The sequence below is a fragment of the Callospermophilus lateralis genome, chromosome 4 (assembly GCF_048772815.1).
Source record: "Callospermophilus lateralis isolate mCalLat2 chromosome 4, mCalLat2.hap1, whole genome shotgun sequence".
Classification (NCBI taxonomy): domain Eukaryota; kingdom Metazoa; phylum Chordata; class Mammalia; order Rodentia; family Sciuridae; genus Callospermophilus; species Callospermophilus lateralis.
In genome coordinates, this window is record NC_135308.1 from 52,316,082 (window position 1) to 52,331,753 (window position 15,672).

The window sequence follows — 15,672 nt, forward strand, 5'->3', positions numbered from 1 at the left end:
GTAGTTTTTTTGTAGACCCTTTTGGGTCTTCTAGGTATAAAATCATGTCATCCGCAAATAATGATAATTTAAGTTCTTCTTTTCCAATTTTTATGCCTTTAATTTCTTTCGTCTGTCTAATTGCTCTGGCCAGTGTTTCGAGAACTATATTGAATAGAAGTGGTGATAGAGGGCATCCCTGTCTTGTTCCAGATTTTAGAGGGAATGCCTTCAATTTTTCTCCATTCAGAATGATGCTAGCCTGAGGCTTAGCATAGATAGCTTTTACAAGGTCAAGGTAATTTCCTGTTATCCCTAGTTTTTCTAATGTTTTGAACATAAAGGGATGCTGTACTTTGTCGAATGCTTTTTCTGCGTCTATCGAGATGATCATATGGTTCTTATCTTTAAGTCTATTGATGTGGTGAATAACATTTATTGATTTCCGTATATTGAACCATCCTTGCATCCCAGGGATGAATCCTACTTGATCATGGTGCACAATTTTTTTGATGTGCCTTTGTATCCGATTCGCCAGAATTTTATTGAGGATTTTTGCATCTAGGTTCATCAGGGATATTGGTCTGTAGTTTTCTTTCTTTGAGGTGTGTTTGTCTGGTTTCGGAATCAATGTGATGTTGGCCTCATAGAATGAATTTGGAAGAGCTCCCTCTTTTTCTATTTCCTGAAATAACTTGAAAAGTATTGGTATTAATTCTTCTTTAAAAGTTTTGTAAAACTCCGCTGTATACCCATCCGGTCCCAGGCTTTTCTTGGTGGGTAGTCTCTTGATTGCTTCTTCAATTTCATCCATTGATATTGGTCTGTTCAAATTGTGTGTATCCTCCTGACTCAGTCTGGGCAAATCATATGTCTTAAGAAATTTATCGATGTCTTCACTATCTTCTATTTTATTGGAATATAGGTTTTCAAAATAATTTCTAATTGTCTTCTGTATTTCTGTAGCATCTGTTGTGATATTGCCTTTTTCATCCTGTATGTTAGTAATTTGAGTTCTCTCTCTTCTTCTCTTCGTTAGCATGGCTAAGGGTCTGTCAATCTTGTTTATTTTTTCGAAGAACCGTCTTTTAGTTTTGTTGATTTTTTCAATAGTTTCTTTTGTTTCAATTTCGTTGATTTCCGCTCTGATTTTAATTATTTCTTGCCTTCTGCTGCATTTGCTGTTGTTTTGTTCTTCCTTTTCTAGGGCTTTGAGATGAAGTGTGAGCTCATTTATTTGTTGGTTTTTCTTTTTTTTGAGGAATGACCTCCAGGCGATGAATTTCCCTCTTAAAACTGCTTTCATTGTGTCCCATAGATTCCGATAAGTTGTGTCTGTATTTTCATTTATCTCTAAGAATTTTTTGATTTCCTCCTTTATGTCTTCTGTGACCCCTTGATCATTCAGTAACATATTGTTCATTTTCCATGTGATATAGGATTTTCCCATCCTTCTTTTATCATTGATTTCCAGTTTCATTCCATTATGATCAGATAAAATGCATGGTATTATCTCCACCCCTTTATATTTACTGAGGGTTGCCCTATGGCATAATATATGGTCTATTTTTGAGAAGGATCCATGTGCTGCTGAGAAAAAAGTATATCCACTTGATGATGGTTGATATATTCTATATACGTCAGTTAAGTCTAGGTTATTGATTGTGTTATTTAGATCTATAGTTTCTTTATTCAACTTTTGTTTGGAGGATCTGTCCAATGGTGAGAGAGGTGTGTTGAAGTCACCCATAATTATTGTGTTGTGGTCTATTTGATTCTTGAACTTGAGGAGAATTTGTTTTATGAACGTCGCAGCACCATTATTTGGTGCATAAATATTGATTATTGTTGTGTCTTGTTGGTGAATGGTTCCTTTTAACAGTATATAATGCCCTTCCTTATCCCTTTGGATTAACTTAGTCTTGAAGTCGATTTTGTTCGATATGAGGATGGCCACACCTACTTGTTTGCGAGGACCGTGTGCGTGGTATATTTTTTCCCAACCTTTCACCTTCAGCCTGTGTATGTCTTTTCCAGTCAGATGTGTCTCCTGGAGGCAGCATATTGTTGGATTTGTTTTTTTAATCCATGTTACCAGTCTATGTCGCTTTATTGGAGAGTTTAAACCATTAATGTTTAGAGTTACTATTGCTATATGGTTTGTACTTCCAGCCATGTTTGATTATTTGTCTCTCTCTCTTTTTTTTTTTTAATTTAGTTTATTTCTCCACGATTAGCTTTCCCCCCTCCGTCAGTCTTTACTGGGGCACTTCCCATTGTTGGCTTTGGTTATTGTTTCTCATTTCTTCCTCGTGTAGTGTTTTACTCAAGATGCTTTGCAATGCTGGTTTTCTGGCTGCAAATTCTTTTAGCTTTTGTTTATCATGAAAGATTTTTATTTCGTTGTCGTACCTGAAGCTTAATTTTGCTGGATACAGAATTCTTGGTTGGCATCCATTGTCTTTCAGTGTTTGAAATACGTTGTTCCAGGATCTTCTCGCTTTCAGTGTCTGTGATGAAAAATCCGCTGTTAACCTTATTGGTTTACCCCTGAATGTAATCTGCCTCCTTTCTCTTGTAGCTTTTAATATTTTCTCTTTGTTCTGTATATTGGATATCTTCATAACAATGTGTCTTGGCGTTGGTCTACTTTGATTTTGTATGCTCGGTGTTCTGTATGCATCTACAATTTGTATATCTGTTTCCTTTTTTATTTATGGAAAGTTTTCTGTAATTATTTCATGTAGTAGATTACACATTCCCTTGGTTTGAATCTCTGTGCCTTCCTCTATCCCGATCACTCTTAAATTTGGTTTTTTAATGTTATCACATATCTCTTGGATGCTTCTCTCGTGATTTTTAACCAGCCTATCAGAGTTGGCTAGACTCTTTTCAAGATGATATATTTTGTCTTCATTATCTGACGTTCTGGCTTCTACTTGCTCCACTCTATTAGTGATGCTCTCGTTTGAGTTTCTAATTTGGCTTATAAGTTCCTTCATTTCTAAGATTATTGTCTGATTCTTTTTTATAATCTCTATCTCCTGATAGAGATGCTTAACTTCTTCTTTTATCTGTTTTTGTAATTTGTTCTCAATGTGTTCTTTCGCTGCTTGAATTTGCTGTCTCGTATCCTCTTTAAGGTTCCATTCCATCTGTCTAAGGTGTTCCTTGAGTTCTTTATATGACCATTTTTCTGATGAATCTATATCCTCTTGGATATTTAGGCTGTCCTGCATTGTTTGTACTCCTTTCCTTCCTTGCTTTTTCATATTGCTTCTTGTTCTGTTTGACTACTGAGTTGCTGATTACTCCTATAAATTTATTTGCTGCTTGGGAGGAAAGGTATTATAGGGGGAGGGAATAAGTCACCAAAGAGAATGAAAGTAAGCAGGCAGAATTCAAGGAAGGGGGAATATGAGAATTGAAAAGAAATGCAAAGACAGAAGAAAAGAAGAGAGAGAGAAAGGAAACAGAAAATTAAAAAGAATTAAAAAGAAATCATAATTGCAATAATAAAAATGAAAATTAGTATTAAAAAATAAAATAAAATGAATTTTAAAAAACTGGGGGAAAACAACAACAACAAAAACAAAACAAAACCAATAAAAAAAGAAAAAAAAAATTTTTAATACATGCAGTCTTAGAGTTCGATTCACTATTCTTCCAGTAGGTGGAGCTGTGCCCACCGGGCCACGCTTCTCCTCTCAGTAGGTGGAAGCCAGTCACTGTGCAGCAGCTCTTCCTCCTGGACTGGGCGGGTCTCTAATCCTGAGTGCACCGGTGATGCTCACCACAATATTGGCTACACACCAAGTCTGCTGCTCCTGTGAGCCCTGTTTTCAAGAACGCCTGGGCACATTCTCCCTGTTTGCCATTCCCTTGGACCCTAAGTTTGTAGAGCTTGGGGCTGAGAACCCCCAGCGAATTTGCTTGTCCTCTGGTAGCCACGCCCCTGGAAGCTGCTGCAAGAGACCTCAGTTGTCAGCACTGGTGATAGCGGTAGCCAGAATTCCGCGCCGCGGGTCCCGCGACACTCCTGATTCCCCGTGCAAGAGCCGGGCGGGCGGGGCCTTTAGCAGCGCCGGGCAGGCGGGGACTGTCCACACGAGCGCGGGGTTGGGGGTTGGGGTGGTTGTTTGCAGTGCCAAACCTCCAAAGGCGGCTCACAGAGCTGGGAAGGCAGGGCCCCGCCTTCCGTATGCTCGCTGCAATGTGTGAGCAGCAGTTTTTTGGCTGGGCCGGCAGGACTGCGCCCCCGCAGGAGCTGTTCACACGAGCGCAGGGGGTGGGGGTCGTTGTTCACAGCGCCGAGCCAGCGGGGGAGGGGAGGGGGTGGTCGTTTGCAGCGCCCAATGAACCGCCTCTGCACAAGTCCGGCTGGGGCCCAAGCAGGCTGTGGCCGTTTGTAAGTACGCTGCAAAGTGTGGGCAGCGGGAGTTCGGCTTTGGCCGTGAGTTCGGCTTTGGCCGGCGGGATCCTCGCTGCTGAGATTCACTCGCTGAGATTCACTCCTCTGGGACAAAGTGACCCCTCTAATAGACTTACTAATTCCCGGTAGGTCTCTTTTCAGGGGAATTTTGCTAGAAGTCCCTCAGCAGGCCGCATGCAGGTGAATTAATGGGCCTCTCTGCTCGCATTACTGCGGAGGCATTGAAAGTGCTGCCTCCTTGCCGGCAGCCATGTTGGGTCCCTGATTTCCTCTTAAACACTAACCCTGTGCCTTCCTTTTCTGATTTCATCTTCAGCATTAACCCTGTCCCTTCATTTAAAGGAAATTCAGTGAAGTTCAATTCCCCCCCAAATTACTGAAATTTATGAAATTCAATTTTTTTTAAAGGTCTGAAAGAAACAAGAGTTTAATGAGATGCCGACCTTGGTTTCTGTTCCTCTCATCATTTCCTTGAAGAATCTTAACTCAGCTAATCATTTTTAATTAGGCAAAGGTTTGTTGAATTTTGTTGATACTTGCCCTCAACTAGCTTTGAACTATGAATAAATATACCTGAGCAGCTAGCTATGACAGAAGGCAAGATGGAAGCACCCAACAGAGAATAATATGAACCAATGTTCTTTTTCCTGGAAGTGTCTTACTCTGATTTTTCTACTCCTTCTCATTTGCAGGCCCCACCTCCTTTGCCACAGGAATGAACTCACCACCTGGACTGGCCCATCAGGGAACTCAAACTTCCCCAAAGGAACATAGGATTCAAGGTGGAGACTTGTTCCATATGGAGACCACCCAAGTCCTGCAGTGGCTGACTGTTGTGAAAGAGAAATGTCTCTCCATCTGACATCAAGAACTAAACAAGCCAGATATATATGCCAAATGTCTTCTTTGATATAAGGAGGGCAACAAAGAACAGAACAGGGAGGAAGAGCATGAGAAGAAGATCACCATTAAATAGGGATGAGGGGGGGAGGGAAAGGGAGAAAGGAGGGAAATTGCATGGAAATGAAAGGAGACCCTCATTGTCATTTTGTATTGTCATTCTCTAAATGAATACATTACCTTGCCAAATTGTCTGACCACCTTGTTTACTTTTGATCAAGGATCTCACGAAACTAATGATATAGAAAAGAATCCTTTGGTAGCTGCTACTATCCCTATATTCCTTGTGATGATACACCTCATATGCATAGTATGTGGCTTTCACCTGCAGTGTCTTAGGCATATCTGTTCTTGAACAATATATCTGGTGCTGCAGAAAGGGAAACAATGAGACTGTTAATGCCCTGGGGTGCAGCTCAGTGGTAGAGCACCTGCCTGCCTTGCACAAGGCCCAGGTTTCAGTTCCCAGCCCTATAAAATAGAATGTTATGCTTATAGTAGACTAAGAACTTGAAAACAGATTTTCAAAGAGTAGATTGAAGTCTGATCAGGGCCAATCACTCACCCCTGCCCACCCCAACTTCATTCTTCAACTGTGCCCATTCTTCAAGTGTGGACTGTGTCATGTGTATAGACTTTTTTTTTTTCCAGGGCTGGGGATGGAACCCAATTCCTCGTGCAGGCTAGGCAAGCACTCTGTCACTGAGCTACATTCCCTGCCCTGTACGTACTTTTATTATCAAGCATTCTCCACATCTGTGCTACCTAATTCTAGGAAATATATTTCATTTCTTTGCTTCACATGAGCTCAGGGAGTCTTTCAAGAATAACCAAAACTTAAGTTTCAGTAGGTGAGGGCTTGGTAGACTTGGGCATATAATTCTTGAAGTCTCCAAGGAAACATCAGTTCCCAACTCTTTGCAGACATGGGATCATTCTGCAGTCCCACCTCTTGCCTGGGGAGACCATAAACAAGAACATGGTTCCTAAGCTATAGAACTCAATGTGGTTCTGTTACAAAACACAGAGACTTGATTGGCCTTTGTCTTGGCACAGTAGCTCCAAGCTTGGAAGAAATACACCACAAGGAGACATTAGATCTTGCAGCATTATTTCATCTCATTTGTACGTTTTCTCTGTGATTTTGCAATCTTAGAGCATCTGAATAAGAGGTGGTAACATTCAGGGTTATAGATTTCCTGCTGGCATTGTTACAAGTTATGAAAATGGAAAAACAATAGAGGCTAATACAATATGGCCTAGAATTGCAACATTTTCAAAAATACCATACTTTAAACATTTCTGTCAGGCACCAAAGGAAAATTGTTTAATATGGTTTGGGTTTCAATTTGAGATGTCACATTGATGGACTGATATGGGTGGGAGGTCTGGGACTGAGGGTTATTTTGTTATTTACTAATAAATGAGATTACTTCATCACAAAAAAAAATCACAGCATTTCTTTTTAATATTTGGCTTAGAAAAAAAAATTGGTGCTCCCCAACAGATCACAAAGTCCAATTTCTCATGCTTTTGTAAAGATTGTCTTTATTTTTTCATTTGTTTTCAGACAGAAAAGAGACTGTTCTGAGCTGCTCCCCACATAGAATCTGAGTTGCTTTTTGTCCCCACATGGAGTATTGTTTTCCTCTCGGTGACATATGCAATGTTCAAGTGAATTGGCTACTGAGACATGAAGCGATTCATGAGGTCCCCTGAACCATTTGCTCTGAGGACACATCATGTCCTCCTGCAGATCCAGAAAGTGCCCAGATTTCCACAAAAAATGTGCTGAAACCAGGCAGCTTCTTTATAAACGGCACTACCTAGTCACCAAGCTGTGTCATCTCTTGCCATTTAAAATGAACAGATGTTATTTTTGCTCCAAACTGGATTGCAAAACATCTATTTTTCTTTTTTAGCTCTTCTTTGCCAGTTAAAATCACATGAACAACAATACCTGAGCTACTTGCCAGAGTGCCAGAAATGTTTGTTTTCCAAATCAAGCATGTAAAGATCTCAGAAGGTGAAGGATTTAGTCTGGCAGCATTGAAAGAATGGACTGGAAGGAGGGCCAGAGTTTCCAGGTGTTGGTCACTAAGAACCAACCTGTTGTGGCCACTCTGCTTTCTCGGGGTGGGCCTGCAGTTAGAGAAGGCAACTGTAAAAGGGTAATGGATGCAGTGGAAACCATATCATAATAGATGTAAAATAATCACCATAAGGCTAGGAAAAAATTCAATAAACTCAGCAAAACCAGAAAAACAATGGCTAAGCAATGCTGAGACATATAAGAGATGTGAACAGAAAGTGAGCAGGCAGATAGTCACACAGGTGTTTCCCTGACTAAAGGAGTATATCACACATGGTTTAGATTGTTCTTATACTTGTTCTCTAGGTTTTGCATTATAGCATCATACTCAAAGTACTGTGTACTCACACCAAACAAGTACTGCGCTGGGTTGTTTGGCATTCAATCTTTGTAAACTCCTAATGTATTGGTAGGATTCAGCATGAAATCAGATTTAAAGACATAGCTAAATATTGTATAATTTTATTCAAAGTCATTGGACAAAAATGATGAGGCAGATCTATACTCTCCTGCAGGCACCCTTGGCCTCTCTCAGCGTCCAGGATCACCTTCCTCTCTGGCCAGTCTCCATGCTCAGTTCTCACCCCAGGAGCCAGTAGTTAGCTCAGAGCAGCACCTGAGCATGGATGGCCTTGACTGTGGTGGGCTGGTGTCTGCCCAAGTGCTTTGAGCCCAGAGCTGCAGCTGGGTGTCTCTGGGGCCCTTCCATTGCTGAAACTCTCCAAGGCCTTCCCCATCTCTTCCTCATCCTTGTTCTTCTGCTTTCAGGATAGAGAGCATGGCACCAGTAGTGCGATCAACTGCAGGGGCTACAGCTGGACATGCTGCAGTGATGGTCTCCTGGTCCACTTCTTGCTGCTCAGCTTCTGAGGCTGGCAACCTTCGGGGCCCCCTATAGACCTTAAGTTCCACGGTCGCTGTCCCCATCGAGCTAGGAAGACCTAAGCTCTTCACTGACTTCCACCAGGACGCTCTGGGGTCCAGGCGTGATGCAAGCTGAGCCCCTGTGCACCTCAGCAGGCCAAGATCTGGTAACCAGACCAACTCCGCCCTCTCCAGCTAGGAACCAGCTGCTTAAGATGGCCGCGTCCTGCAGCGTCTTACAACCTGCAGCCACAGCAGCTGCAGCCACTACCGAGCCCAGGTCCCTGCTCTAGGTGCCCACCACCCGCATGGGTTCCATGCTGCCTCGCCCCCCTTACCTGCAAGGGATGGATGGCGGCCCTCCCACGACGCAGGCGGCACATCAACCCTCACTGGTTTGCCCCAAGCCTCAGAGGACAGACCCCCCACAAGGCAGCTGAGGTGGTGCTGCCAGAGGAGGGCCCCAGAGCCTGGCTTAGCCTACTCACTGAGCACCTGACATTCCCTACTGGCTGAGCCCTCCCACGTCCAATCATGCAGCGCAGATGCCCGGAGGGCACACCATACGGGGGGCATCCGGGCGACAACGGAGTGAGCAAAGGTGGCTGGAGCAGCCTGGCACCCATTGGCGGCCAAGAGCGCCAATACAGGTAGATGTCTGTAGCCCCAAGCGCAGAATACCATCATCACCATCACCACCTGAGTCTTTAGTTGCCCTCATGGGTGCCACTGACGCCTGCCTGGCTTACTGGGGCCCTTCCAGACGAAGGTGCTGCACAGCTTGCAGAGCCAAGCCTGAGCCCTGTTAGCAGTGCCTAGGGACCCAGCACAGACCTGCCTGAGGACTTGCAGAGAGCCACAAGTGCACATACTAGGCTCCATCAGATGCCTCCACTTGATACTCTCAGTGCTTTGTGTTTGAAGTTTAGAGTGTGCTACATGAAAGGAACCTGCTCACAAGGAGCAGTGGTTCTTCAATCAAGCAATACTGAGATTACAGAAAAGAAGTACACTGACTTCACCCTGCCCAGACCTCTAGGTTTCAATTAGCTCTTCTGCATTCCAGTGTAATTCTCTTATGGGGGCATCCTGGTGGAGTCAAATTGAATTCCACCATTCACTTATCTGCACATTTGTCATGATTTTTCTTGCAGAAATGTCCACTGCCATTCATATATTCATAAATGCATGGCCAAGGGCACCCTGGATCTGAGAAATATATTTACCCTTGAAGACAGTGATGTCATCTTGCAGTGGTTCCTAGGGGAGGCCTTTCATTGATGGTGGTGGCCACAAGGCAGGGTATTGCAGTGTTTGTTGCTGGGTGGAGGCAGCAGTGCCATAGTGGAGCAATAGACCTCCATGCAGTGAGCAGCTCCCTGGAGAGTCCATCCCAGAAAAGACCCTCAGCCAAAGGAGCCAATATTAACACCAAGTCCAAAATTGTGTTTGGGGAAGTTTTTATAAGTTATAAATTTTATAATCCAGGCAGGGTGGTATACATACCTGTAATCCCAGAGATGTGGGAGACTGAGGCAGGAGGATCACAAGTTCAAAGCTAGACTCAGCAACTTATTGAGGCCCTAAGCAACTTAGTGAGACCCTCTCAAAAGCAAAAGTAAAAAGGGGTGGGGTTATAGCTCAGTACTTATAGTTATGTGCCCCTGGGTTCAATCCCCAGTACCAAAAAACTATAACAACAACAACAAACATAAGAAATAAAGAAATTTTAAAGACAAAACAGAGCCCAGGAGTTAACTAAGTGACTCTCAGTATGATAACTTATATAAAAAATATATCTCAGAAAGAATAGTGATCACATAAGATCACAGATGGAAGAAGAAATAGTGTGCAAAGGAAAAAGGATATAAATATGGACTGATGAAAACAAACATTATTTATCTTGATTACTGAGGGTTTTTTAGTGCTTTCTTAAATTTTGTACCCAAGGCATGTTCACTTTACCATAACTTGAGGAAGTGTCTCACCATTCAATGTGAATAATTTCACATTACCCTATATTCAATATGGTCCCCCCACCTCCTATCTCCATCCTTAGCTATCCAGAATTTGGCTTAATATTTTGAGATAATTAACTTCTAGGCTTTTTCTTGGAGGAAGACAGGAGATCTGAGTCTAGCATTTGTTGTTATGCAGACACCCAGAAAATTTCCTGCTTTTATCCTGACATGGGATGCTTTTTATAAATACTCAAGTATTTTCAATTCCTGCACCTTTCAATCCCGAGTACCAAGAAAATAAACAAACAAAAAGGATGAAATAAAGACATTTTATGACAAAACAACTCAGGAGTTAACTAAGAGACCCTCACTATGATAATTTCTAAAAAAAAAAAAAAAAAGCAACAACAACAACAAAAAACCTCTGAAAGAAGAATAATGATCACATAAGGAAGATCACACATAAAAAAAGAAATATTGTGCAAAGGAAAAAAATATTGTGCAATGTCAATTGACTTCATTTAGGGCTTTCTCTACTGCCAGCTTAGGTTTCAGTTTTTTGAGGGTTCATGAAGTCAGTTATCAACTGTCTCTCCTGGCATCGAAAGTTGTGTTCTTCTCTTCTATTATCAATGCCCTCGTGAATTTCTAATTCTTCAAATTTCTTTTCCTAATGCAAATTAAAACTGCACTGAGATTTCACCTCACTGGAGTCAGAATGGCAATTATCAAGAATATAGGGGCTGGGGTAGGGGCTCAGTGGTAGAGTGTTTGCCTAGCATGTACGATACCCTGGCTTCCGTCCTCAGCACCACATAAAACAATAAATAAGTAAAATAAAGGTGTTTTTTTTTAAAGACTAGGAAAAGAAAAATTGCTTTAAAAAAAGAATAAAGTGACAATAATTGTTGGTAAGGAAATGGGGGAAAGGGTACACTCATACACTGCTGATGGGACTGCAAATTGGTGCAACTACACTGCACCAATTGAAGATTCCTTAAAAAACTAGGAATGGAAACACCTTTTGACCCAGTTATCCCACTCCTTACTATATATCCACAAGATAAAATCAGTATACTACAGTGACACAGCCACATCACAATAGAAGACACAGAAGCTCAATTCACAATAGCTAAGCTATGGAACCAACCTAGGTACCCATCAACAGATGAATGGATAAAGAAAATGTGGTATCTATACACAATGGAATATTACTCAGCCACAAAGAAGAATGACTTTATGACATATGCTGGTAAATGAGTGGATCTGGAGACTATCATACTAAGTGAAAAAAGCCAATCCCCCAAAAATAGAGGTTGAATGTTCTCTCTAATATGTGGATGCTAACACAATGGGTAGGTGGACCTGGTAGGTAAAAGTTCAGTGGATTAGACAAAGGAGAATGAAAGGCAGGGAGAGGGGATAGGAATTGGAAAGACAGTGGAATGAATCTGACATAACTTTCCTTTGTACATGTGTGAATATATCACAGTGAGACTCAACATGATGTACATTCACAAGACTGGGATTAAAATACGATATACTCCGTGTTTGTATAAATATATCAAAATAGATTCTACTGCCATGTATAGCTAAAAAGAACAAATTAAAAAATTTTTAAACAGAGAAAGGAAAAAAAACTCCTTGTCCTAGCATGTTAAAGGAGTTTTGGTTGGATGTGGAGATTTTCCCAGTCTGCCATATTTCACTTTTAGTCCATCTCCTCTGACTGTATCTTTACCAGAGATTTCCCCAGCAGATTTTCCCTTTCATCTCAACCCTCAGAACTAAGTCACACTCGCAATCTCAAACTGACTCAAACAAGGAGAACAGACTGTCCTGCTGATTTGGGGTGGTGTCAATGTTTGAGACCCACCACAGCAGTCCCTTCTGAGGTTGGGATGTGGTTGTCCTCCTAGGTCCATGTGTTGGGATCCTCAGGGGGGCAGTATAGAGAAGGGATGGATCCTGTAAGAGGTGAGGCCAAGTGGGAGGCCTAAGGTCATTGGGAGAGTGACCTCAGAAGGACACTCTGAGCACAGAAAAACCCTGGTTTCTGTCTGATGATGTGATTTTTTTCTTCACCATCTCACATCAAATCACAGGTTGTGGCAGAGCCAAGAGGGCCCTGACAAAAGCCATGCCTTTGAACTTCCAAAACTATGAACTAAATAAAACTCTTTTTTTTTAAAGAAGTTAGACTGCCTCAGGTATTCCATTATAGCCATGCAAAAGTGACTATGTAGTCACCTTCAAAAACCTTAATCAGGGCTTAGAGAGTCAAACTCCAAACCACTACTCAAATGAGGAAGTAACCTCTTAAAGACAATGGTCATATCTTTTAATGGTTTCTATCTTTAGCAATGGCTGTGGTTGTTTGACTGAGGGATAATCTATTTGATAAATATCGCATATGGAGAACATACTTATGCATAAATGGTGAAGTGATAAGGGCAAAATGAAACTGAGATAAGAACAGGAATAGTGGGGAAAGGAAAGTTAAAGTCTGTGTTTATACTGTCTGATTTGCAATGGGCTAACCAGGAAGAGTGACCCTTTCTTTTTGTGTGAAGAGGCATATTAAGTGTCAAGAAGCTAAAAGACAGGATGAAGGTAGCTCTCAAGCTAAAGACTAAATCAAATTACTTCAAGGCCTGTTCTCTTAAGGTCATGTTGATATAACAATGGCCAAATTGCTCTAGGATAAAAGTTTGGCCTGTTTGGTTTACTGTGGTCTTATATTTACACCTGAGACATTCATTTGGAAATCCCAGTTCTATTCTGCAAGACAGTAAAACAGCTTCTGAAAACTTTAATCAAGTGATGTTGGAGTCTGAAATTAAAATTGGACACGATCATAATTTGGCTTAATATGTGATATTAAAGAGAATATCAATTTACTAAATAGAATAAAGGTCATGAACTCTGTGTTTGAGGAGGAAAAAATTAGAGACAATGAGCCCCCTGCCATGCCAACCCCCTTGTAGTACTGGGTGTTAAATCCAGGGGCTTTTGCATGCTAGGCAAGCACTCTACTACTGAGCTGCATCCCCAGCTAGAGAACTCATTTTTTCCACTTTGCTTTACAGGGTTTGTTGAGAGTACTGAAAGTACTTTTACAATTTTATCCCTTTATTTTCTTTTTTGGAAACATTTAAAAATCAACACAAAATAATTCTACGTATTTATTACATATAGTGAGATGTTTGAATATATGTACTCAGTATATCAATTTTTGTGTTGTGAACATTCATTAAATGTACTCTTTTTAAAAAACTATTTATTTTTGAGTTGTAGTTGGACACAATACTTTTATTTCATTTATTTTTATGTGGTGCTGAGGATCGAACCCAAGACCTTGTACTTTCTAGGTGCGCGCTCGAAGGCTAAGCCACAACCCCAGCCCCATTCAATGTACTCTTAAATGCATATGTTGGCATAGATTTGGAGTGTAAGTATCTGAATTTATCTAAAACTGTTATTTGAACTTGGCGTTCATGCAGAATGCCAGAAAGTCACTAGCCACTTGGAACATCCAAAGATACTGAGCCACAAATTTTTGAAAAATTAAGATATATAAAATCATGGACTACTTTTAAAGAAAATTGAACAATTGATTGTTTTAAATTTTATTTTTTTATTTTTCAGTTGTAGTTGGACACAATACCTTTTTTTATTCATTTATTTTTATGTGGTGCTGAGGATCGAACCCAGGGCCTCACATGTGCCAGGCAAGTGCTCCACCACTGAGCCAAAACTCCAGTCTTGCTTTAAAATTACACAAAAATAAATAGTGCAAGTACTTTAGTGCTTTTTGTCTGTGTTTTCCTGTCCGATACATTGATGAGACAATTGACTTTCCTGTCCATGCCACAATTTTAAGTGTATTATGTATGTGGGAGCTAATCCACATTGTGGGAATGGAAACCACTGATCCTGAGTCAGACAGTGCAGTGCAGCCTGCCCTCTGGTCCTGATGACCTTTCATGCCAAATGAGACTCTGAGAAGATCACTCCATTGAAGACTGTTATATGAAAAAGCAGGATCAGAAGAGATTGGGGACTCAAACCCTAAAGTCTTTGAGACCAATATTAAACACTTTGCTAGAATCTGGATAACTTCATGGGGATTTTAGATCTAAAGACCAGAGTGGAGATGAGAGCAGTTTACATGAATCTATGTGAAAAAACCTTTGGAAATTAATCCATCGTGTCCAACAGAAGAAAATGATGTGTCTGTCCTGATTCCTGTGGGGACCAAATACCAGAAGCCCATCTTTCCACTGATGTTCCAGAAAAAGCAGTTCCAATCCAAATGACAGCTTTCCACCAGAAACCACGAGTGAGACAGTGGTCCATTCAACCACAGGGCACTTCCAGACTGAACTTTTTTAAAAATTTATTTATTTGTTCTAATTAGTCATACATGACAGCAGAATTCATTTTGATTCATAGTACACAAATGGAGCACAACTTTTTATTTCTCTGGTTGTGCACAAAGTAGAGTCACATCATTCCTGTCTTCATATATGTACCTAGGGTAATGATGTCCATCTCATTCCACCATCTTTCATACTCCCATGTCCCTCCCTTTACATCCCTCCCCTTTGCCCTATCCAAAGTTCATCCATTCCTCCCTTGCCCCCTCCCCCATTATGGATCAGTATCTACTTATCAGAGAAAACATTCACATTCAGTTTCAAGTGATATTCCTACTAGCCCCAACTACATAAACATTGTATGGATTGATTATATTCCAGGGATTTTCCAAGACAACAGATTTATAATCCAGTACATTTGGACATCAGTGATAAATTGAGTACTGAGCTCTTCCAGGACAAAAGTGAGGAGGCTTCCCTTGACCTTGAGTTTGAGCTGGTAAGTCAGCTACAGTGTCACACTCATAAAGAGAATGGAATTGAAATCTGCATGGAGTTTCTGCAAGGCACTTGTATTTATGGCAGGAATTGTTTGAAGCATCACACGGTGTTGCTATATATATCATGCGCAGATCAAGAGCCCAACTGCTCAGAAGTGGCAGAGTATTCTATGATTCTCAGGAATACTCAGAAAGATTATATTGTAACTCAGAAAAAGATAGAATGAGAAAGAAGTGTGGGTATGTATTATAACAACTTGTAAAAATTGTTAAATGCTGTAGAGAAAGTAAAAATGCAAAAGTAAATTAGTTTCAGTAAAAAAAGAAAAAAAAAATTTATTGAAATAGCCATAATGTTATCCACATTAATAATTTGTAAATGCACATGTTAGTTGCATTAAATCCTCAAATCTTTGGACATAATCAGGAGCAAGATCATGATATTAACATTTCTCACTGCCACTCATCATTGAATGTGGAAATTCTTGGTAGAGCATTTAGACAAGAACTATACCAGAGACAGGGGAAGAAATTGCTTTATCTCTACTCTCAGAAATCAGGATCC